Source organism: Hyla sarda, chromosome 2 (genome assembly GCF_029499605.1).
Source record: "Hyla sarda isolate aHylSar1 chromosome 2, aHylSar1.hap1, whole genome shotgun sequence".
Classification (NCBI taxonomy): Eukaryota; Metazoa; Chordata; class Amphibia; order Anura; family Hylidae; genus Hyla; species Hyla sarda.
Window position 1 is genome coordinate 502,278,626 of NC_079190.1, and position 25,946 is coordinate 502,304,571.

Below are 25,946 nucleotides of genomic sequence, written 5' to 3' on the forward strand. Positions count from 1 at the left end.
TTGTTTTGCAACAGCTGGAGGCTCCATTTTGAAAAAAGTGGCGTACCAAACGTTTTTCATTTTTATTGGGAAGGGGAGGGGGGCTGTGTAGGGGTATGTGTATAAGTAGTGTTTTTTTACTTTTTATTTTATTTTGTGTTAGTGTAGTGTAGTGTTTTTAGGGTACAGTCACACGGGCGGGGGTTACAGCGAGTTTCCCGCTGCGAGTTTGAGCTGCCGTGCAAAATTTGCTGCATCGCACACTTGCAGACTGATACTCACTGTAAGCCCCTGCCCATGTGAATGTACATTCACAGGGGGGGGGGACGGGGGACCTCCAGCTGTTGCAAAACTACAACTCCCAGCATGCACAGTCTATCAGTGCATGCTGGTAGTTATAGTTTTGCAACAGCTGGAGGCACACAGGTTGGGAAACACTGAGTTAGGAAACAGACAATGTTTACCAACCAGTGTGCCTCCAGTTGTTGCAAAACCACAACTCCCAAAAATTCTCAGGCATGCTGGAAGTAGTAGTTCGGCAACATCTTTAGAGCCAGATATTTTGCCGAACTACAACTCCCAGCATGCTTGGAGTTGTAGTTTTGCAACATCTGGAGGACTACAGTTTGCAGACCACTAATACAGTGGTTCCCAATCTGTGCCCTTCCAGATGTTGCAAAACTACAACTCCCAGTATGCCAAAACTGTCCAGGCATGCTGGGAGTTGTAGTTCTGCCACATCTGCAGGGCCAGATGTTACAGAACTACAACTCCCATCATGCCTGGACAGTAAGGGCATGCTGAGGATGTGTAGTTTTGCAACATCTGGAAGGGCACAGTGGTCCCAAAACTGCGGACCTCCAGATGTTGCAAAACTGCAACTCCCAGCATGCCCAGACGCCAAGGGCTGTCTTGGCATGCTGGGAGTTGTAGTATACAGGGTCCCAATACAGCACTGCATGTCGCTTTACGGCGACGTGCATTGCTGTAAAGGGCCCGACCTCGGCTGAAGAGGAACTCACCTGTCGCCGCCGCCGCCGTCTTCATCGCCGGGATCCGGGTCTTCAGGTAAGTACCGGAGCCGGTCCCCAGCACTCCCCCGTCCCCCGCCGTGTCCTCCAGTCTTCCTCCCGTCCTCTCCGGACTTCCAGGGGCCGGGCAGGACGGGAGGAAGTAACCGCCCCCCCCCTCCTGCGATTGGTCGGTTAACTAACCGAAGAATCGCAGGGGATTGGAGGAGGTGGCCGGCTTGCCACCTCGTTCCTTTACGTTAGCATGGTCCTGGCTGTCTTTGACAGCCGGGATCATGCAAAACTACCGGGCGGTCGGGTCCCAGAGACCCGATCAGCCCGGTATCGCCGCAGATCGCAAGGGCGATATCCCTTGCGATTTGCGGCGATCGCCGACATGGGGGGCCTACATGTCCCCCCTCGGCGTTTGCCCTGGATGCCTGCTGAAGGATTTCAGCAGGCATCTGGTTCCGATCTCTGCCCGGCGAGCGGCAGGGACCGGAAAACGCCATGACGTTGTGGAACGTCATTGGTCCTTAAAGCCCAGGGTGCCATGACGTTCCACAACGTCATTGGTCCTTAAGAGGTTAACATTGTAAACCATATGTCAAACACATCATCCGGTTTAGTCCGTTTTACATCTTATACGGTTTTGTCCGTTTTTTTACCCGTACCCAAAACTGTAGTCTACCACGTTTTTTGGTCCAGGTAAAAAACTGTATTAACCTGTTAAGTACCAAGGGCGTAAACTTACGCCCCTAGTCCCGCTCCCGTGATGTAACGCGGGGTTACACGGTAACCCCCCATCATATCATGGCAGGCCCGGCGTCATAGTGACCCTATTAACCCTTTAGCCGCGCGCTCAAAGCTGAGCCGCGCGGCTAAAAGTGAAAGTAAAATGTGCGGTTAGCTCAGGGAGCTGTTCGGGATCGCCGCGGTATCCCGAACCGCTGTAGCACAGGAGGAAGGTCTCTTATCTTCCTTCCTGCAGTCCGATCGCCGAATGAATGCTTCAAGCCTGAGATCCAGGCTTGAGCATTTAATCGCTGAAAACACTGATTGATGCATTCCTAGGGTGATCAATCAGTGGTAAAGATCAGTACATGCAATGTTATAGCCCCCCCCCCCCCCAAAATAGCGTATTTTTGGTCACTTTTTAAATTGTGAAAAGACGAATAAAAAGCGATCAAAAAGTCCGATCAATTCAAAAATGGTACCGACAAAAACTTCAGATCATGGCGCAAAAGATGAGTCCTCATAGCCCCCTGAATATGGGAAAATAAAAAAGTTATAGGGCTCAGAAAATGACAATTTTAAACATATAAATTTTCCTGCATGTAGTTATGATTTTTTTCAGTAGTAATACAAAATCAAACCTATATAAGTAGGGGATCATTTTAACCGTATGGACCTAGAGAATAAATAAAAGGTTTAATTTTTAACGAAAAATGTACTACGTAGAAACGGAAGCCCCCAAAAGTTACTAAATTTTGTCGCACAATGATTTTTTTTCCCGTTTCGCCGTAGATTTTTGGGTACAATGACTGATGTCCTTACAAAGTAGAATTGGTGGCGCCAAAAATACGCCATAATACAGATTTTTAGGTGCAAAATTGAAAGAGTTATGATTTTTTAAAGGTAAGGAGGAAAAAACTAAAGTGCAAAAAACGAAAAACGCCTGGTCCTTAAGGGGTTAAAGCGTATAAGTTTTTTTTTTAACATGGGAGTCGATGGGAACCGTACAGAACTGTATGTGCTTGCGGTTCCATCCGGTTTTCACCAAAAGGTCTTTGACTTTGCACAGTTTTTTTCTTGGAATTTCAATCAAACAAGTGAAATTTGATTCAAAATGGAGTGAAAAGTTAAAAACGTATACATTTTTTTCTTAAAAACTGGATGCAACCAGACATTACTTTTCAAACCGTTTAGGTTTTCAACCATTTATGGGTTAAAATTTGTACACACGTTTTGATACAGTTTAGTCCGGTTATGAGGAATCCGTTTATCATTAAAAACCTGATACAGAAACTGTATTGCAGAAATGTGGTGTGAATGCAGCCTTATCTGAAGGGGAGGATAACAAAGTGCATGGGCTGGGGATGTATAGACTGCAGGGGAAGAAATCTCCGACTGGGGGGGGGGGGGGGGGGGACTCCTGAATAACACATGCTGGGAGTTGTAGTCCCTGTTCTGTGTGTGTATGCTAGTGTTTACAAACCAGTGTGCCTTCAGCTGTTGTAAACTACAACTCCCAGCATGCCCTGACAGTCTTTGGGCATTCTAGGAGTTGTAGATTTGCAACAGCTGGAGGCACACTGATTGGGAAACACTGGCCTAGCCTATTCAGTATATTACAAACAAAGTGCTGTTTTCCAACCAGGGTGTCTTCAGCTGTATCAAAACTACAACTCCCAGCATGCCCGGACAGTTTCTGGCTTTCCGGGCATGCTGGTAGTAGTAGTTTTGCAACCCCTGGAGGCACCCTGGTTGGGAAACACTGGTGTATGCCCTATAGAGGTGTTGGTGAACTACAACCCCCAGGAGACTACAGAGGCAGCATGCTGGTGTTATACCACACATGAAAAGGTTTCCAATTTAGCATCTTTCTGACGTTGAAATTCTCTGCTTGTAAGGAAATTGGGCGTCCCAAAATAAACTACCGTATATACTCGAGTATAAGCCGACCCGAGTATAAGCCGAGACCCCTAATTTTAACCCAAAATCCCAGGAAAAGTTATTGACTCGAGTATAAGCCTAGGGTGGGAAATACCTCATCCCCCCCTGTCATCATCCAGACCCGTCATTAACATCCTCATCATCATCCCCTTGTCATCATCCCACACATCCCCCCTTCATCATCCCCTTATCATCCCACACATCCCCCCTTCATCATCCCCTTATCATCCCACACATCCCCCCTTCATCATCCCCTTATCATCCCACACATCCCCCCTTCATCATCCCCTTATCATCCCACACATCCCCCCTTCATCATCCCCTTATCATCCCACACATCCCCCCTTCATCATCCCCTTATCATCCCACACATCCCCCCTTCATCATCCCCTTATCATCCCACACCCCCCCCCTTCATCATCCCCACACCCCCCCTTCATCATCCTCTTCTCATCATTCGCCCTCAGTGGTCTTCAACCTGCGGACCTCCAGAGGTTTCAAAACTACAACTCCCAGCAAGCCCGGGCAGCCATCGGCTGTCCGGGCTTGCTGGGAGTTGTAGTTTTGAAACCTCCGGAGGTCCGCAGGTTGAAGACCACTGCGGCCTTCAACATCATCCAGCCCCCCTCTCACCCCCTTTAGTTCTCACCTCCGCTCGGCGCTGGTCCGGTCCTGCAGGGCTGTCCGGTGAGGAGGTGGTCCGGTGAGGAGGTGGTCCGGTGGGGAGGTGGTCCGGTGGGGAGGTGGTCCGGGCTGCTATCTTCACCGGGGGCGCCTCTTCTCCGCGCTTCCGGCCCGGAATAGAGCCGTTGCCTTGGCAATGACGCAGAATTACGTTGGCAATGAACGCACCTCTGCGTCGTTGTCACGGCAACGTGACTATTCTGAGGCCGGGCCCGAAGCGCTTAGAAGAGGCCTCCCCGGTGAAGATAGCAGCCCGGAACCAGTATCCCACCGGACCACCTCCTCACCGGACAGCCCTGCAGGACCGGACCAGCGCCGAGCGGAGGTGAGTACTCAGAACTAAAGGGGGTGAGAGGGGGCTGGATGATGTTGAAGGCCGCAGTGGTCTTCAACCTGCGGACCTCCGGAGGTTTCAAAACTACAACTCCCAGCAAGCCCGGACAGCCGATGGCTGCCCGGGCTTGCTGTGAGTTGTAGTTTTGAAACCTCTGGAGGTCCGCAGGTTGAAGACCACTGCGGGTGGGGGAGTTCACTCGAGTATAAGCCGAGGGGGGTGTTTTCAGCACGAAAAATCGTGCTGAAAAACTCGGCCTATACTCGAGTATATACGGTATATACTAATTCACATATACAATGTGTCTACTTTATGTTGGCATCATAAGGTTTTCATGTTTTTCCTTTTTGAAGACATTAGAGGCTTCTAAGTATAGCAGCAATTTTCGAAATTTTCACAAAAAATTCAAAATCGGTATTTTTTAGTGACCAGTTCAGTTTGACGTGGATTTGAGGGGCCCTTCTGTAAGAAATCCTCCATAAATGACCCATTATAGAGACTGCACCCCTCAAAGAATTCAAAAGGACATCCAGAAAGTTAACCCTTTAGGTCTTTTACAGGAATAGCAGCAAAGTGAAGGAGAAAACTCAAAATCTAAATTTTTTACATTAACATGGTCTTGTAGCCCCATTTTTTCGTTTCTGCAAGGGGTAAAATGAGGAGGCTTCCCCAAAATTAGTAATTCCAATTTCTCTCAAGAATGGAAATACCTCATATGTGGATATAAAGTGATCTGCAGGTGCACTAGAGGGCTCAGAAGGGAAGGAGCCACATTGGGGCTTTTGGAGAGAGAATTTGGTTGTAATGGAAGTCGGGGGCCATGTGCATTTAAAAAGCCCCCATGGTACCAGAACAGTGGAAACCCCCTTCCCCCCCCACTGGCCTTTTATAGATCTTTGGAACAGTGTGCTGTGCAAATAAATAATTACATTATTGTTTCATTTTCACAGACCACTGTTCCACTGACAGCCGAAGGGCATGCTGGGAGTTGTAGTTATGCAACCGCTGGAGGCGCACTACAACTCCCAGCATGCACAGACAGGCAAAGGGCATGCTGGGAGTTGTAGTTGTGCCTTTAGCTGTTGCATAACTACAACTCCCAGCATGCCCTTTGGTTGTCAGTGCATGCTGGGAGTTGTAGTTATGCAACTGCTGGAGTCACATTTGCGACAACAGAAGGCACACAGGCATTACCTCCTGCTGCTTCTCCCCTTGACCTGCCGCCGCTGCCCACCGCTGCCCACCGCTGCCCGTCCTGACCAACTGCTGTCACCTCCGAACCCTGTCGCCAATAAGGTGACCATCGCCGCCGCCCATCACCCACCCAGCAGGACCAGTGATTGGTCGGCCACTCTCAACCAATCAATCACGGTGATCGCGAAGTGGCACCAGTGCCACCTCACTCCTGCTGGGCAAGGGTGATTGGTCCAGTCTCAGACAGCACCAACCACCCTTATTTTCCGAGTCACTGGGTCACCAGTGACCTGATTTACCCAGAAAAGCTGTGATTCGCTGGTCAGAATTGACTGGCAAATCACAGCAATAACCAACAAGGGGGGGTCCCAGGACCCCCCTGCGCAATATGCCAGGGTGCCTGCTGTTAGATAACAGCAGCCATCTTGGCCCGATCACCTTGTTCGGAGATGCGCTGATCCAGGAACGCAGCGCCATAAATGTAGCTGTGCGCTAAGAACTTCTTAGCAGCGCTGTCCATTTATAGCGCATGTCCTTAAAGGGTTAAAGGGGTACTCCGGTGGAAAACTATTTTTTTCCACTGGTGCCAGAAATTTAAACAGTACTTTCAGTATGTATCAGCTGCTGTATACTACAGAGAAAGTTCTTTTCCTTTTTGAATTTCTTTTCTGTCTGACCACAGTGCTCTCTGCTGACACCTCTGTTGTCGGGGTTAATAACTTATTTATGAATTATGAATTATAAAATATGGTCAACAAAAATCTGAAAAATAATATAACCGTTATGAATTACCAAAAAAATAGAAACAATGCAATTCACCATATCTGGGCCCGAATATTTTCTCAGATATGAGTTCTATGACGTAGCGGTAGAAGTAACTTTTGCAATATAATAAAATAATAACGCAGTTATTATACAAATGATATGTACATTTATTGGTTACAATTGATTAACATTGAAGAGTAATAAAAACAGACTGTGATATAAATGAAATTATATAAAGAATATCAATGACGTAATGTCGGATATAAATCAATGATACATTAGTAATGTTATTTAATAATAATAAACTTAGTCACAGAAGTAGGTTAGTTCAGATATCAGTAGATTACTTTGTGTAGAGATCATTACATCACATGATATCTAATGGGCATTTTACATGTATAAAATGGTAATAAACCCTGCCCAATTCTAACCACAACTATCTCTGGTAAGATACGGTACTAAATATATAATTTATAGTGCGCTAATAATTAGGAAGACTTAAATTAAGTTTCCTCGTGGAAATTATTATGTTATGTGTTGGAGCAGAGGAAGATCCCAACAGACTATGCTAATATGCAATATGATCATTGCATTGATCCCCATAAGACGCACCCGGTTCATCTGCAGTAGAAGGGGGTGTGGCTTATAAACTACTATTACCATCTCATAATTGAGATTATATATAAGCCAGGTCTGATCCTATACATAACATAATTCTGTCCACATTAAAAATGAGGTAACTTAATCAAATAAGAAACCTGTGTATCTTACCTCCAAGAGTACTTCTGGAGAAAAGAAAGATGTCTGCCTGGGGTCCATGGGAACGCCTGTAGTTATAACCGGTTATCAGAGAACAATGGGCTTATTGGATGAAGTTTTCTCCCTGACTCTTCATGGCTCCGCCCCTTCAGGTAGCCTCTAGGATCTTCAGTAATGAGGATCTGTGATGCTTCCTCTTCCTATCTCTTGCAGTTCCCTGTTTCAGTCTCCTGATGTCCCTCTCACCCAAGTTTGAACCTCTTTTCTATACTAAGGATCCACTTAAACAAATATAATGTCCTCCAATGATGACTGGTGGGTGTTAACTATATAGATCAGAGTCTAGTTACATGACATCACAGCTAAACATTAATTTACTATAATTTTGTTGGCGATAAAAGATTATTGTGGCCGCCTTATCACCTGTATACACATAATCCAAGACAAGACAATGTCATTGATACTTCTCAGGCATCTCAAATAGATGGCCAACAAAAATGCTAACTAAATCTGATCTGACTGCCTATCCCCATCCCCTCATAAAATAAAATAACCAATTCATACTATATAATAATATATACAATACAAATATAATACACAAATACATAACCTAAATGCAAATACATACATAAACTATATACACCAACAAACCAAACTATACACCTACAAAACACATGACATCCTACACTAGACTAACCCATCACCCACACAACCACCCACATTGACATGGGTCAGAGTCCATAGTCCATGGATATCCAGTCCAGTCCACAACTGACCCATGCCAGCCCCTCCAAACATCCACCAACCCACCAATTCCCCCACCCAACCTAATCTATATCCAAACCAACTATACAAATACAACTTCATAACATAACACATCATATACAAATATAAAACAATACAACCCACCTTAGGCCCAAGTTTGGTCGCCTGTAAGCCCTTTATGCAATCCAACAAACCACCAGGAAGAAGGATGGCAATCCTGATGTTTCTTTTTAAACTCTCTCAACTAACTTTTCCCTACGGCTCACCCTACTGTTATCCCTTCAACAAACTGACCCTGCACTCACCCTCTCTCTGTCCCTACATTGCTATCCCTAACCAGAAACAGGGGTACTTTACCCAAGAGGTCTATAACCTAGGGCACATCAAATGAAAAACCTCTCCACAGAAGAGAAGCCCTGCTGGTACCAAGACTGCCATACTCCAAAGACCTGATCTTCCCGAGGTCACCGGTAATGTTCCTACAAACCTCCACCTCGGAGAGGACTTTCCGCTGTGTAGATACTAGACACCGTGCGCTCCACGTGTAGTACCTAACTACTAAGCTGACTACAAATAAAGTGCCACCCAGTCTAGGCCACCCAGTGTCCTGAATGCCCCATAAGCCCACTCCGGATAGGTAAGGCCGGCAAGTTGACTCCAGCCAATGGAAGCACCCACCCGGTTGTAGACCCCTATATTAAAAGGACAATGAAGCAGGAAGTGGTCCATGCTTTCCAGCATGTCCCCGCACTCTTCTCGGGGACATCCCCGGTCATCAGAGCTCCTGTGCTTCAAATTGTCCTTTACATATAGCTTCCCCTGAAAGCAGCGCCAGGACAAGTTCCAAAACTTCTGGGGGATCCTTTTCATGTTTAAAAGGTACAACCCCACCCTCAGATCCCGACCTGGGCAGTCCCTGAGCGCCAGAGGCTTCTGTAAGTGGGTCAACAGAACCCATTTGTCAAGGAACTGCCTTGACTGGGTCCTGATCTCCCACACTCCCAGACCCCACGACGTATCGCCTTCAGAGTCGGGGTAGCATAAGCCGGAAGATATCTGTGTGGCGTACAGAGGTCCTTCACTCGCCCTCCTATCTCCCATTCCTGGAAGAAAGGCCGAAACCATTCCCTGCAGGAGATTACCCACAGAGGAACCCTCTCTGACCCGAGGTTTGAGATGTTGGCTTTCAAGAAGGTGTTTGTTAAGAACACCACAGGGTTTATCATAGATAAACCCCCTAGTCTCCTCGTGTGGTACGTAACCTCCCTCTTGACTAGGTTCATCCTGTTCCCCCATAACAGTTGGAAAAACAGGCTATAGATCCTAGTATAGTAAGCCTCTGGCAAGATACATACACTGCCCAGATAGATAAGCAAGGGGAGCAGGTACGATTTGATCAGGTGTACCCTTTCCCTGAGGGTCATAGACCAACCCTTCCGCTGGTCCACTCTCTGAGTGGCATCCCGGAGCTTACCATCCCAGTTTTTGGTGGGATAATCATCCTGGCCGAAAGTGATGCCCAAAACTATTGCTGACTCTTGGGGCCCTGGAAGGGTGTCCGGGAGATCAAACGTGGGATCTCCCCCTCCCAGCCAGAGACTCTCACACTTATCCCGGTTGATCTTAGACCCGGATGCCTCTGAGTAGCGGTCCACTTCCGACATCACCACATCGACCTCCTCTTTTGAGGACACGAAAATGGTGACATCAGCAGCGTACGCCACCACTCTCTGGGCGACATCCAGCTCCGCCAGACTCATCCCGACTCCTAATCTACAATCTACCCTCCGGACGAAGGGATCGATCGCAAACACGTATAAAAGTGGGCTCAAAGGACAACCCTGACGGACTCCGGACCCCACCTCAAAAGAGCGGCCAGACCACCCGTTCACCAGAGGGAAACTCTCTGCCCCTGCATTCAAGATCTTAAGCCAATTAACAAAAGTTGTCGGTAAGCCATATCTCAGGAGGACGGACCAGAGGTACTCGTGGTTCACCCGATCAAACGGTTTGGCCTGATCCAGGGACAGCAAGTACCCCTTCCAGAAACCTGCACTACTCTGCTCCACTGCCTCCCTGACACTAAGGACAGCACTTAAGGTGCTTCGGCCTGGAACAGAGCAGTGCTGAGCCCCCAAAAGGAGCCGGGGTGCAAACTTCACCAGCCGATTAAACAGTATCTTGGCCAGAAGCTTCCTGTCCGTATTGAGAAGAGCTATGGGTCTCCAATTCTCAATACGGCTGGGATCTTTACCCTTTGACAGGAGAATCAGGGTGGAACTCCTCATTGACTACGGCAGAGTGCCTGAGGAGAGAAACTCATTTAATACCTCAGTCAAGAGGGGAGCTAAAGACTCCTTAAAGGTCCTGTACCACTCAGATGTTAAGCCATCCGGACCTGGCGACTTCTTAGGGGCAAGCCCCTCAATCGCCAGTCTCACTTTCTCTTCCCTGATTTCTTCTGCCAAAACATCAAGAGAGGGGTCTACCCCTGGCTCAGGAATTGTTTCAGCCAGGAAAATTGACAACTCGTCTCGATCTAGATCCTTCCTCCCCAAGAAGTGCCAGTAGAAGGATCTGACGACCTCCAAGATCCCTGATCTGGACCGATTCAGAAATCCTGTACTATCAATCAGTCCTGAAATGACTTTACTACTCACTGACATCTTGCAGTTTCTGTAAGGGTCGGGCAAGCGGTACTTCCCGTAACCCCTCTCAAAAACCAAAGATGCGTGCCTATCGTACTGACACCTCATCAGCAATGATTTCACTCTGGAGATATCCTCTCGGCTACCTCCAGTCGAGACGAGAAGCTCGAGTTTCCTCCTCAGACCCTGATACAGGCGATACCTGTTGAGGGACCTGAGGCTCAAGAGCTGGCGGAAGAACCCCGCAACCCGCTTCTTGAATATCTCCCACCACTCTAGCTTATTACTACAAAGATCCAGTAAAGGTACCTGACTCAGAAGAAAATCCTCAAAGGACTGTCTTACCTCCGCTTCCTCTAGGAGGGAGGAATTCAGCTTCCAATAACCTTTACCCAGCCGGGGGGTCTCTGAAACATTCAGGGAAAACAAAATCATACAGTGATCGGAGAACTCCACCTCAACCACAGACACTGCGGAAGAGACGGCTTCCTCCTTTAAATAAAACCTATCTATTCTAGACCTGCGGCTACCTTGATGATAGGTGAAACCCGCGTGGCCTGAGGGGCTCCGGATGTGGGCATCCTCTAGGCGAGCTTCTCTAGTTATGCTAATCAGTGCCACACTATCGCAAGTCAGTGGACCATTGGAGCCCCTCCTATCCTGGTACCTCGTGTCATTATCGAAGTCCCCTCCAAAGATCACCTGCCAACTCGTAAAAAGAAAGGGCTTAATCCTCATAAAGAGATCTTTATGGGCCCGCTTAGTTTGCGGGGCGTAGATGTTAATGAGCCGGAGCTCTTGTCCCTTCATGAAGACATCTAAGATCAGGCACCTCCCCATTTCTAGCTCAATAACCCGTCTGCATTCAACAGGAGCGGAAAAAAGGACCGCCACCCCACTATACGGCTCAGCCGCAAGAGACCAGTGGGAGGGACCGTCCTCCACTCTCTTCTGGCTTTTACCAGAGAGGCAAGATCTGACAACCTGGTCTCTTGTAAAAAGAAAATGTCGGCTTCAACACGGCCGAGAAAATCAAAGGCTGCAAATCTAGCCGTATCCGACTTTATGCTGGCACAGTTAATAGATGCCAGCATCAGCGGGGTGAGTGCCGCCATCCTGGGTGATTGAGTTAGATGGCCTTACCTCTTAAACCTTCTTCCTCTCCTTCCCTCCACCCCAATCTCTATCAGAGGAAGACCCTTTACTTCTTTTTAAACTCTGGAACATATCCATCCCAGGATCTTTACCTCCGGCACCTGGTGTTACCTCTCCCCCTGAGGAAACTGCCCCAGAGGAAGGAGGCTCGGCACCTCCAGGAGGCAACACCGTCTCCTGACCCTCGAGAGAAGGAGGGGAGATAGTATCCCCGAGGGCCTCATATCGATTCGAAAGGACGATCAGAGGGTCGGAGACTGAGTTGTTCCTTCTATGGTCTGAGGCTACAACTGAAGAGGAGGACGGCACCGCCTTACTCTCACCCTTCTTCCTCCGCTTTTTTTTCTGGCCACCATTTACTGTCTGCCCCTCCTCCTCCTCCTCATCCTCATTTTCGGATTCAGAGGTATGACTGGAGGAAGGAGCATCTTGACCTTCTTCCCTACGCAGTCTCTTTGTCTCCTCGTCCAATTCGGCCCCACCCAAAGCCTCAGAGTTATTCTGACATCCTTCTGAGCCAGTGTCTGGAGTGGGACCCCGAGCTACCCCTGGCACCTGGGCATTCTCAAAGGCCCTCTCCAACCTGCGCTTCTCCTCTCGCCTCAGCATAGAAGGGGTCTTATGTTTTTCCTTCACTGGCTTTGGTGCCCCCTCTCCTCCACTGGTCCCCTCCCCCGCTGGGGCAACCATTAGGCTTTCCCCAGACGGGGTGGTCACAGCGTTAGAGAACGAGCGCAGACACCGGCTGAACGGGTGACCTAAGTCACCACACAAGTTACACCGAATCTGCCCACAGGTGGCCACCAGGTGACCCACCCCACAGCAGAGGGCGCATATCTGCTGAGTGCACTTGGCACTAAAGTGGTTTGGGTCACCACACCTGTGACACAGCTTCGGCTGCCCCTGGTAGAAGATCTGAATCCTGTCGCGTCCCAGGAAGGCGGCCGAAGGAATGTGGGTGACCATGTTCCCTGAACGCCTGAGACGGACGGAAAACCTCCAGGCCCCAGACCATATATTGTGCTTGTCAAAGTTCTTCCGGGGGATGTCCGTCACCTCCCCGTACCTGCCCAGCCAGGTCATAATGTCATAACAAGAAAGTGACTCGTTATGGGTCAAAACAGTCACTTTCTTTACCATACTCTGGCAAGATACCGCTTTTACAGCGAAATCTCGCCATCGGGGCTTGTTTTTCACCAGCTCATAATTAGACCAGAAGAGATCTAGTCCCTCCGGCCTAACAAAGCTGACGTCAAACTCAGAGGAGCCCAAAGGGTGGATCAGGGCAAAGATGTCCCTAGCCCTGAAACCCATCTGGAAGAGAAGCTCCACCACCTTGCCCCTTTGGGGGCACGCATCTTCGCCTTTCCAGACCAGACGGGCCACATTCCTGCAACCTACCTCCTGCCCGGGTGTCTGGAGGGACCATATGGTCTCCCCATTTCTCTGTCGGAATGATCCCAGACCATGTCTCTCCACCCAGAAAGATAGGTCCATCTCCTTTCCCTCTACCTGGAGCGTCCTTTCTCCTCTCTTTAGTGCCTCCAGAAGGTGCCGTTGCAACTGACCGTCATCAGATCCAGGAGGTAAAGATCCCACTGAACCCCCGGCCGCCACTCTTGCATAACTCCTGGCGACCGAGGGGGCAGCCGGACCAGACCCTGTCCCTAAGGCCCCGCCTAAACCACCTGCACTGCCACAAATGTCACTATTATCCACACCACTACTACTCCTCTCATTCACTCCACTATCACTCCTCCCATCTGCACCACTCCCACTCATTCCACTACCACCCCGCCCATTCACTCCACTACCACTCCTCCCATCTGCACCACCACCACTCCTCCCATTCAATCCACCACCACCACTCCCACTCACTCCACTACCACTCCTCCCATCTGCACCACTGCCAACCCACCCAATCACTCCACTACCACTACTCCCATCTGCACCACTACCACTCCTTCCATTCACTCCATTACCACTCCTCCCATACACTCCACCATCACTCCCACATACACCCCTCTCATCCACAGCACTACTATTCCCATCATTCACACACCTTGTAATGACATTGCTTTTGGTTTTATTAGAAGTGTTTTTGGGATCAGCCGCTGCTTCACCCACTACCTCTGGGCTGGCCAGGACGTGCTTTAGCTGGATCTCTGTCGGCGATGCTGATTCCTCCTCCATAGGAGATGTCACCGCAGACGTCACATCCCGAGGCCGAGGCTGCCCCTCCAAGCGCACCTCTGCCCCTCCACCTGCCACTGACTTGCAGGGACCCCCCTCCCTCACAGGGGAAATCCCTACAGTGTCCACGCCACACACTGCGCCTGACTGCACGGGCTCAGCAGCGGGTCCCGGTGCCCGGACACTCCCCCCCCCCCTCTCAGGGGAGTGCCCTGCAGAGCTGATAACAACGCCAGGGACACCCACCATTAACCCATCCTGCTCTTCCCTACCAGCAGGATGTGTGACTGTAGCACCCACGGCCATGTTGGATGCAGCACTGTACCCCCCGTGCTGGTCCCGTTCCACAGCAGAAACGAGATCTGGCAGGGTGGGGGGCCCAGCAGTCTGAAACAACTTCTCAGGTGGCCCAGACTGCTGGATAAGGGAGAAAACAAACATGACTTGCTCCTCAGCCTTTTTCTTCTTCCTGTTCTTTTTCTTCTTCTGGCTCTCCTCAGGGCCCAGGTCCTGGCCAAAACTGAAATTTTCCAGACGGGTGGGTGACTCCTGCATCACTATGGCCCGCAGGAGCCCCCCACCTACTGGGACGCTGTCACCGCCATCACTACTGTCGCTTTCCTCTGAGGTGGTTGGTAAGGCGACTTGGGCAGGGTTAATATATTCTGCACTTGGGGTGACAGAGGTCTTAGGGGTACACGAGGTATCACACACATCCCCCTCACTCTCATCACCCTCACTGCCGCCATCTCCCTCACCACCTTCCTCCATCTTCTCCTCTGTATCACACAGGTGTTCTTCCTCCCCCTGGCTATCCTCTTCCTCCTTCACAGGGGTCCACATGATTTTATAGCGGTCCTCGTTTTTTAATTTTTCTTTAAACATGCCCGCTCCCTCTATGATCTGCATTCAGGCTCTCACCACCTCCTGCTCCTCTGCCTTCAGCTCGCACACTCTAGCAGCAAACTTAGCCCTCATAGCCTTGGCAGAGTTATCTGTCTGGTAGCGGGCAAACTTCAGATCCTCCCTTAACACTTTCAGCTTCTTTCCCAGCTGTTCGTATTCCACCAGCTTTGCCTGCATGCGGGATCCAAACGTGGCAAGCGACTCTATGGGTCCCTTCACCCCCCATTGCTGGGGTTCCATAACATTAGAAACAGTCCATGAAGACACAACAGTTATCTTCCTACCGTATACCTTGCGGTTTCCCAGCGATGGACGGGGGAGTGGGCTCCACATTACTGTGGAGCCTGCTGGATCTTCTGACCCTGTCCTGGGAATAGGCCGTAACTCTCTTACTCCCACCCCCCGCCGGCCTAGTACGGGAGGTGGAAGGCCGTGGGTCCATAGCAGGAGCCTCTTCCCAGGAGTCTGCCACCCTCCTGGGGAAAAGGTTGCTGGAAAAAACTCCTTCTCTCCTCTCCCTCTGGACAACTCTGGTAGTGAGACACACCCAACAGCTGCTGTGCTCCACAGGAAGTGCTCTCTGCTGACACCTCTGTCCATGTCTGGAACTGTCCAGAGTATAAGCAAATCCCTATAGAAAATCTCTCCTGCTCTGGACAGTTCGTGTTATGGACAGAGGTGTCAGCAGAGAGCACTGTGGTAAGACTGAAAAGAACTCCGGAAAGAAATACAACTTCCTCTGTAGTATATTGCAGTTGATAAGTACTGGAAGGATTAAGATTTTTAAATAGAAATAATTTATAAATCTGTTTAACTTTGTGGCAGAAGTAAAAAAGCAAGGAGTCAGCTCACCATGTGTTGCAATCAATCATCTGATCCTCGAGGATCCTTCCAAGGAAGCACGGAGAGAAGTGGGGCCGGATCCCAGACAGGAACAGTAGAAGAAAATGTAGATAAACCAGATTCCTAGAACTTCAATTCTTTATTTATTCCATTAAAATGTATTCAATAAAGAATTGAAGTTCTAGGAAGCTGGTTTATCTACATTTTCTTCTACTGTTAACTTTGTGGCACCAGCTGATTAAAAAAAATGTGTTTTCCACCGGAGTAACCCTTTAAGTATCTGGTATTTTGGTGAGAATTATGTCGCTATTTATTCTTGGTGAATAATAATTTTTGATTAAATTATAATTTATTTAACCTTTAGTAAAACATTTTAGATGATTTTATCCACCAGCTCAGTTGCGTATTTATTTTAGAGTTAAGTTGGGTGGGACCTATGGGGCCATGTTCCTCATCAGGAGTATAAATCCTGATTGTTTCCCCTAATTATCATATGAAAAGGTCTCGGAGTATCCCCGTTGTCTCTTACAGATGTAAATAGGGGTGTGGCCAATATGTCTCCACCCTGCAATACAATGTGTAAATGAAGGCTGATCCCAGGAGGCCATAGAATGCTAAAACTGGTTGGACAGGTTCTGACTCCATCATTCTTACTTTACATATTGTAGGTGGGGGAGGGGAGGCCAATCTGATGGTGAAAAGGGTATAAAAGACCCCAGCATGGCTCATATGGGAGAACTTACCAGGAGAATATACTTGGGACACTGGAGACACTGACTGGAGATAGAGACCTGAGTGTGTGGAGGGTCCATGTATGGTGACTAGAACATCTCTGAGGTGACTGGAAGTAGAAGGAATTATAAGATATTGTAATTGTTTCATATTTGTTGTTTATGCCGTGTGTATATTGTGTGTGGGCTGGTAGGGTTGTGTCCAGGGCGGCTTTTTAGTCCCAGTCTGGCCCTGTCTGCGGCCATCACTGAACCCCACAATAATTGTAGAAAAGAGACTAGGATGATTGTTGATCCTATGTGATCACCACTTGAGGAGATCCTTGTGCAGATTGGTTCATACCTTCTAGGGGGGATGTAACGCTCACCTGGATAGAAGATAAACTAAGGTTCCTTTATGTTTTTTTCCTCAGGTCTATAATATGGAATCTTTGCAGGAAAGTTCTGGAGGAACAATGAGTGGACTAGAAAACCCCATATCAGAGAATGGTAAGAGCCTTTCATACATCTTATGTTTTATTCTGTCATTATAAATTGCAGACTGAGGTTCCTTAAGATATTTCTTCCTGCTTTTTAGTGGTGGAGATATATATTGTATTGATAGCGCTCATCATAGACAGGGAGTGGATGCAGGGAAGAACATAGGTCAGGGAGATAAAGTGACACGTTTCAGATGTTCAGATCGCCCTTAGTCATGCTAAAAACTATCTGGCTGCAGCCATGTGTATATAAAGATCACATGACCTCCTACCAATAGGATTGGAAAGCATGTTTACACTTCACATACATGATCATCAGAGAGGAAAGTATTATAGCATTATAATTGTATAAGTAAACATTTTGGTCTCTTTTTATTGTTATCTTGGCTTTTTTTGCTCAGCTTGCTGGTTGCTGTAGTACCTTACATGTTTACATGTTTCCTCTGTTATGATCATGTATGTGAAGGGTAAACATGCTTTCCAATCCTATTGGTAGGAGATCATGTGATCTTTATATATACATGGCTGCGGACAGATAGTTTTTAGTATGACTAAGGGCGATATGAACACCTGAAATGCGTCACTTTATCTCCCTGACCTGTGTTCTGTCATTTTAATGTAATGGAATAATGAATCTTGGTTTTCATCCTATATCTCTGCTGGATCTTCTTGTTCTTATATAGAATCTGTTCCATGTGACTTGTAAGTATCTAATATGATGTTAGTATTCAAGAGGGGATCAAACATATAAGTCTGGACACTATAGGCCTTTAGGTGTAACCTCTCTTCTGGGTAAAATCTTTGAAGGTTTTCTAAGAGGTTCTATCCTGAGGTATCTCAGTGACAATAACCTTATCACACACATCAGTATTGGTGCATGAGGGATCGGTCCTGTCAATCCAATCTGATCCCATTCAATGAGCAGGGCCGTTCTAGTTGTCTTTGAGTCTGTGAGATAGAAAGGGTTTAAAAATATGGGAAAATATGTGTTGATAACTGACTATAAGAAACAGTGAGGGGTATTAAACCCTTTCTACCCCATCATGTACTATAATGATATGGTGGTATTAAGGTGCATGGAGCGGACTTAGGAGCTGAGTCTTCTCTATACATGGTGGGTGCTGGGTGTGTAAGGACTTGTTCACTTCATGATTTGCCCTTATATAACTTGTATACATTGGTATCTTATCAAATTCAGATGGCAATATATATATATATATATATATAGAAAAAAGTCCAAGAGAGCAGCACTCGCAGGGTAGGTGCAATGGTGTTTGGGTGCGTTCAGTTGCTGCAGATCCCGGTCACGAATCTCCCCAAGTAATAAACGAAAGGCAACCGCACTCCCATAAGATGCAAAAAAGGTTAGGTCTTTATTCACACAAGCGTGAAGGTGGCGACGTTTCGGCTAGCTCACCCAGCCATTATCAAGCCAGGCTTGATAATGGCTGGGTGAGCTAGCTGAAACGTCGCCACCTTCATGCTTGTGTGAATAAAGACCTAACCTTTTTTGCATCTTATGGGAGTGCGGTTGCCTTTCGTTTATATATATATATATATATATATATATATATATATATATATTTCCTGATCGTCCTACGGCGGCACACCATGGGTTAACTTTCCTTCTAACCCCAGAAACAGAAGAGTTAGTAAGCAGTATGCTAATACAGAAACAAGGAAATTAGGCATAATTAGTAATTAGACAACTCCTAGCTAGGATACAAAAGACCCCACAAAACAGGGAAAACTCGTATTTAATTTTCTTCTGAAAGAAGACAGAAGAGCCTACAGAAGCAAGGCCCCAAACCCTCAGGCTTCTGGGGTCCCTGGGGTGAAATAAGGTCGCGTACTGGGGGCTCCCCTAGTTCTCCGACTATCTCCCCCCTCCTTCGGTACCTGCCTCCTTCATGCTAGATGTTCCAGGGCTGTCAACTGCTGGTGGGGGTGAGTTTGTGGTCTCCGGTCACCCGGTGATTCGTAAGTAAGTGCCGTCATGCTCACCTGTTGAAAGTTCATGCCGGCATTGCACAGCGCGTCCCACGTGTCTTCCCTGCTAGGTTTTCTATGTGGGACGTGCGCGCGCAGGGGAACTTCCGGCTGCAATTGCGATAGGCTGTCAGTGCGCAGCTCGCGGCGGCGGTGCGCACGGCGCATGTGCGGTCCCTTCTGCGCATAAAAGCGCTACCCTACCACTGGGAAGCTGCGCTTAGCCTAAGCAGCAGACTTCTCAGTTGGCAGAGATAAGGAGTATTCCAAAGCTTGTCCAAAAGCTCCCTGAGTACCTATACTTTTCTTCTTAGTCTAATAAAAGTTTTTTTCTCCCTTAGATGTCCCAATCTAGGAGGAAAAGATCCAGAAAATCCTGCCATAGGGAATGTACAAAGTGCAAGCAGTCCTTACCTGATGAGTGGCAGTATGACATCTGTTCATTATGCGCCACACCCCCGCACACTTCAGCCCCAGTGGATCCTAAAGCCTTTCTGGGATGGTTTAGAACAGAGTTGTTCTCCACCTTTTCCGAAGTAAAGGCATCTATGGGTGTAAAAAAGCACAAAACATCTCATAAGCAGCCGTCTCCCTCCTTATCCTCATCATCTGACTCCAATGATTCAAGCAGCTCTGAGCTGGTAGAAGTTAAGGAGGTTGAGATTCCAGAAGACCTTTACCTGTTGGATAAGGATAAGGTGCACACACTGATAGCGGCGACCAAAGAGGTCCTTGAGAGCAGTGAGGATGTCTCTCAAAAATTACAGAGAGACCAGCTATATTATTTTCCGCCATCTAACGATAGGTTGCTACCATCACACCCCATTATTAAAGACTGGTTTCGGAAGGACTGGTCAAAACCAGAAAAATATACTGATCCTGGTTCAAGACTACGCTCCACCTATAGACTCTCTCCAGCGACTTATGAAGAGTGGGAAAATCCACCCAAAGTGGACCTAGCAGCAGCCCGCTTGACAAAGAAAGCCATCTTTCCGTCCGAAGAATCGACCTTACTGTCGGACCCAATGGAGAGGAAGGCAGACCTCCTTTGCAAGAAATCGTATGGATCAGTAGCCGCAGCAGCTAAGGTAGCAGCGTCATCACTACCAGTCGCTAGAGCTCTACGGATCTGGGTGTCAGATCTGGCCCGGGATATTAAAGATGGGGTGTCCCGAAAGGACCTCCTAAAAAGCTTCCCACTGATCAAGTCTGCAACAGAGTTTCTATGTGACGCCCCGCTGGACGTCATGAAGTTTTCTTCTAGGACCTTAGCGTTGTCCAACGCGACAAGAAGAGCACTGTGGATCAAGAACTGGGGGGGGGAGATATATCTTCCAAAAACAGCTTTGTGAAGCTTCCTTTTCACCCTTCCTCTTTATTTGGTCCTCAATTAAAGGGCATATTAAAATCCCTGAGAAAAGACAAGGGAGAATATTTTCCATATGAAGATAAAAGATCTGATAAATATGGTAATTCAGGTAGAAGGAGTCGATACTCGAGTCCATACAGGAAAAGGGGGAATTTTCGTCAGACCGGTGCAAGACGTCAGTACCCCAAGAAGCAGGAGTCCGCAGCTTCAAAGAAGAAGCCATTTCTGCGGAAAGACAAGGAACAATGACGCCAGGATTCAGTTGCACCCAGTGGGAGGCAGACTTCAAGCCTTTGTGAATATCTGGTCCCAAACCTCCTCAGATGCCTGGGTGTCAGATACAGTGGAAAACGGATATACTCTAGAACTCCGGTCAATCCCTCCAGACAAGTACATGGTGAATCGAGCTTCTCCAATAGTCTTGGATTTAATTCATCAATTTCTTCTCAAAAGAGCCTTAGAAGAAGTTCCAGTAGCCGAGCAAGGGAAGGGGTTCTACTCCCCCATCTTTGCGGTACCCAAGTCCAGCGGCGATTGGAGGTTAGTCATAGACTTGTCAGATCTCAACAAATTCTTTGTGAAGAAGCGGTTCAAAATGGAATCGATAAAGTCGGCTGTCCTAGACATCCAGAAAGGGGACTATATGGCATCACTGGACCTCCAGGATGCATATCTGCATATTCCAGTCCGACCATCTCACCGCAGGTTTCTTCGCATAGCAGTGAAGAGTCAAGGTCATGTCAGACACCTTCAATTTACTTGTATTCCCTTCGGGATAACGTCAGCACCCAGAGTCTTCACGAAAGTCGTCGTGGTCCTGGTAGCCCATCTGAGACTATTGGGCATTCATGTGACACCGTACCTGGACGACTGGCTTATCAAAGCCCGGTCGAAAAAACAACTCCTCATCAGCCATCTTCAGGTAGTGATATGCCACGCCATGCCATGAAGATACTGGGTCTCTTAACATCATCAATAGAGGCTGTCTTGTGGGCGAAGTCACACATCAGGAGTCTCCAGTCACACATCCTGTCCAGGTGGGACAAGTCTCAATCGTCCCTGGATTCTACTATTCATCTTCCGAGGAGACTCAAGAAAGATCTTCTGTGGTGGCTGAATCCTCTGCGTTTCCTCCAGGGCAGGAGTCTGATATGTCCCCAACCGATAGTCCTCACTACGGATGCCTCCACCTACGGTTGGGGTGCCCATGTCAGAAGCCTGTGGGTGCAAAGAGTCTGGAAAAGGGAAGAAGCAGCGAAATCCTCCAATTTTAAGGAGATGAAAGCAGTCTTCCTGGCACTGAAACACTTCAGAGACACCCTGAAGAACCATCATGTGCAAGTTCAGACAGACAATCTTCCAACTGTTTTCTATATAAACAAGCAAGGTGGCACCAGAAGCAGAGAACTTAAGAAGTTATGTGCACGAATGATGAGCTGGGCAGAGAAGAATCTGCTCACCATCTCAGCAGTCCACATAAGAGGTGTACAGAACTCCAGGGCAGATTGGCTAAGCAGGAAGAAAATCTTGCCGGGAGAATGGGGTCTCAACCCGAAGGTCTTCCGTTCGTTGGTGATGAAATGGGGATCGCCGACGATGGATGTCTTCGCCTCTCAAGAGAACAAGAAACTGCCACAGTTCTGCTCTCTCTCTCCAGCGGGTCACCCCTTCACAGTAGACGGCCTGTCGGTAACTTGGAGGGGGAAGTTTATCTATGCCTTCCCTCCCCTCCCGTTAATTCCTCGGGTGCTCAGGAAGATCCTCGACGAGCAAGTCCATGCGATAGTGATCATGCCCTTCTGGCCACAACGGGCATGGTTTCAACTCGCCTGGGAAACATCGAAAGGAGACTTCCTCAAGCTTCCTCCGATAGAAGATCTCCTCCTACAAGGAGGCCTCCTTCACCCAGACCCAGGCAGCCTAGACCTGACGGCATGGAATTTGAACGCCTAGGGTTAGAAGAGCAAGGCTTTGCCTCCAGGGTGATCGATACATTGATGGCTTCCAGAAAACCGTCTACAGTTAAAATCTATGCAAGAATATGGCACCTCTATTCAGGTTGGTGTTCTAGGAAAACAGCTGACTCCTTCCAAAACAACCACTCTTTTACTCTTCCTTCAGGAAGGGTTTGAAAAAGGCTTGAAGCCCAACACTCTAAAGGTGCAGGTTACAGCGATCAATGCCCATCTGAATGGTCTTTTCTCAAACTCCAGCATCGTCTCCAGATTCTTCAGGGCTCTGAAGAAATTACGACCACCGTATTGTCACCCATTACCATCTTGGGATTTACCGTTGGTCCTAAAAGGACTGTGTAGAGATCCGTTTGAACCACTACATTCCACATCCCTGAAATGGCTTTCCCTGAAAACACTCTTTTTGATTGCAATCACCTCAGCCAGGCGGATTGGCGAACTACAAGCCTTATCATGTAGAGAGCCATACTTGAGAGTCCTACCCAATGCGGTAATCCTCAGAACAATGCCAGGTTTTCTTCCCAAGGTTCCATCAGCCCAAAACCTGAATCAGGAGTTGGTCCTACCAGCATTGCTGGAAAAGGATGGTGAAGATCTACACCTCCTGGATGTGAGAAGAGCGGTTCTGATGTACCTAGAAAGGACCTCTTCGTTCAGATCATCCGAAGCCTTCTTCGTCCTATATCAAGGAGAGAAGAAAGGAAGGAAAGCTAGCAAAGCCTCCTTGGCCAGATGGGTCAGAGACACGATTCGGTGTTGCTACGAGTTTGAAGGTTCAACGTCACCTCTTTGTCTAAGAGCTCACTCAACGCGCTCAACGGCAACCTCCTGGGCGGAGAAGTTCCACGTTCCTTTAGACCAAATTTGCCGGGCGGCAACCTGGGCGTCACCGACGACCTTCATGAAGCACTATCGGCTGGACATCTCTGCCTCTGAGGGGTCAGCTTTTGGTACAAGTGTGATTCAAGGAGCTGGTAGTATTTAGTTCCCTCCCTGTTATCTTTGGTTACCTGGACTGCTTTACAAGTCCCATGGTGTGCCGCCGTAGGACGATCAGGAAGTAGGAAATTTGTTTCTCACCTGAATTTTCCTTTTCCTGGAGTCCATAGGCGGCACAACTTTATCCCTCCCTGAATAAATTTTCTTTATTGCTGCAAACTATACGAGTGTTCCCTGTTTTGTGGGGTCTTTTGTATCCTAGCTAGGAGTTGTCTAATTACTAATTATGCCTAATTACCTTGTTTCTGTATTAGCATACTGCTTACTAACTCTTCTGTTTCTGGGGTTAGAAGGAAAGTTAACCCATGTTGTGCCGCCTATGGACTCCAGGAAAAGGAAATTTCAGGTGAGGAACAAATTTCCTACATATATATATATATATATATATATATATATATATATATGTATACATAGATCACAGGAAGGAAGCAGCACTCCTGAAGTTTGTAGGCGGGTGCCCTCTAGCCAGGGTCCCGGTCTAGGATCCTCTAAGATACTTCAATTGAAAAGGCAGTGGCACTCCAGATTGGTGAAGAAAAGAGATTATTTATTCATCTCTGTGTGCAGCTTCACACAGAGATGAATAATTAATCTATTTTCTTCACCAATCTGGAGTGCCACTGCCTTTTCAATTGAAATATATATATATATATATATATATATATATATATATATATATATATATATATATGTATGTGTGTGTGTGTGTACTGACATGGCCCTATGCACTTTAATAGCCCAAACATAGTCAACTAGTGACCAAGTATTGGCCATTTTCTTCAGGTAGATGAGTTTTTACCAGGACATAAAATTGTATCAGACTACACTTCTGGTAAATACATGTATATGTGTGGGAAATGGGCTGAATGTAGTCACCTGTCCTGAGATATAGAGATTTTATTATCTGACCATAAATCTGCACATTTCCTCCAAATACCAACCGGGCAATAAGTTTAGTTTAGAAGGGGTGTGAATCATAAGCTCAGGGGGTGTGAATGTGAGGTCAATGTAAATCTCCATAAGATTCACCCCCCGGAGCCTGAGATTCACTCCCCCTTGTGTAAGAAAGATATCGGAAAAGTTTGTTTTCTTTATATTCTGTAAGTACCTAGAAATAAGTGATCCTGTTATCTACATGTGTTGACTGTATTGTGTTTTACTCATTGTATTGATTTTAACATTGAACTCACACAGGAGAGAAGACATTTTCGTGTCCAGAATGTGGAAAATATTTTAGTAAGAAATCACATCTTGTAATTCATGAGAGAACTCACACAGGATAGAAGCCATTTTCATGTCCGGAATGTGTGAAGAGTTTTAGTCAAAAATCAAGTCTTGTGCATCATATGAGAACTCACACAGGGGAGAAGCCATTTTCATGTCCGGAATGTATGAAGAGTTTTAGTCATAAATCAAGTCTTGTGGAACATATGAGAACTCACACAGGAGAGAAGCCATTTTCATGTCCGGAATGTATGAAGAGTTTTACACACAAAACAAATCTTGAAAAACATATGAGAACTCACACAGGAGAGAAGCCATTTTCATGTCCGGAATGTATGAAGAGTTTTACACAGAAACCAATTTTTTTGCATCATATGAGAAGTCACACGGGAGAGAAGCCATTTTCATGTCCGGAATGTGTGAAGTGTTTTACACACAAAATAAATCTTGAAAAACATATTGGAACTCACACAGGAGAGAAGCCATTTTCCTGTCCGGAATGTGTGAAGAGTTTTAGTCATAAATTTAGTCTTGTGCAACATATGAGAACTCACACAGGAGAGAAGCCATTTTCATGTCCAGAATGTGGGAAGTGTTTTAGTCATAAATTTAGTCTTGTGCAACATATGAGAACTCACACAGGAGAGAAGCCATTTTCATGTCCGGAATGTATGAAGTGTTTTACACAGAAAGCAACTCTTTTGCATCATATGAGAAGTCACACGGGAGAGAAACCATTTTCATGTCCGGAATGTGTGAAGTGTTTTACACACAAAAAAAATCTTGAAAAACATATGAGAACTCACAGAGGAGAGAAGCCATTTTTTGTGCTTGGAATGTAGTAACTGTTTTCCTACGAAATCACATCTTGTTATTCATCAGAGAATTCACACAGGAGAGAAGCCATGTTCATGCTTGGAATGTGGAAATATTTTAGGCTGAAATCACATGTTTTTAAACATCAGATGATTCACATAGGAGAGAAACCATTTTAATGTCCTGAATATGCAAAGTGTTTTACTAATAAAACAAGTCTCGAGGGACATCTGAGAAGTCACACAGGAGAGAAGCCATTGCCATATATAGTATGTGGATAATGTGTTAACCAAATATCAAATCTGTGGATCATCTAAGAACTCAGACAAAGGAGAAGTTATTTTCATGTTTAGAATGTGTAGAATATTTTTGTATGAAATAAAATCTTGTTCATCATCTCAGTCTATGTATGTGGGAAAGGTTTGTGAAACATCTGAGAACTCACACAGGGAAGA

The 25,946-nt window shown here is 47.0% G+C and overlaps 1 pseudogene; it reads left to right on the top strand.

Moving 5' to 3' along the window:
* Positions 1-25,736, top strand: part of LOC130357215 (gastrula zinc finger protein XlCGF57.1-like) — a 105,823-nt pseudogene extending 80,087 nt beyond the window's left edge.
* Positions 25,737-25,946: the final 210 nt, after the last annotated feature.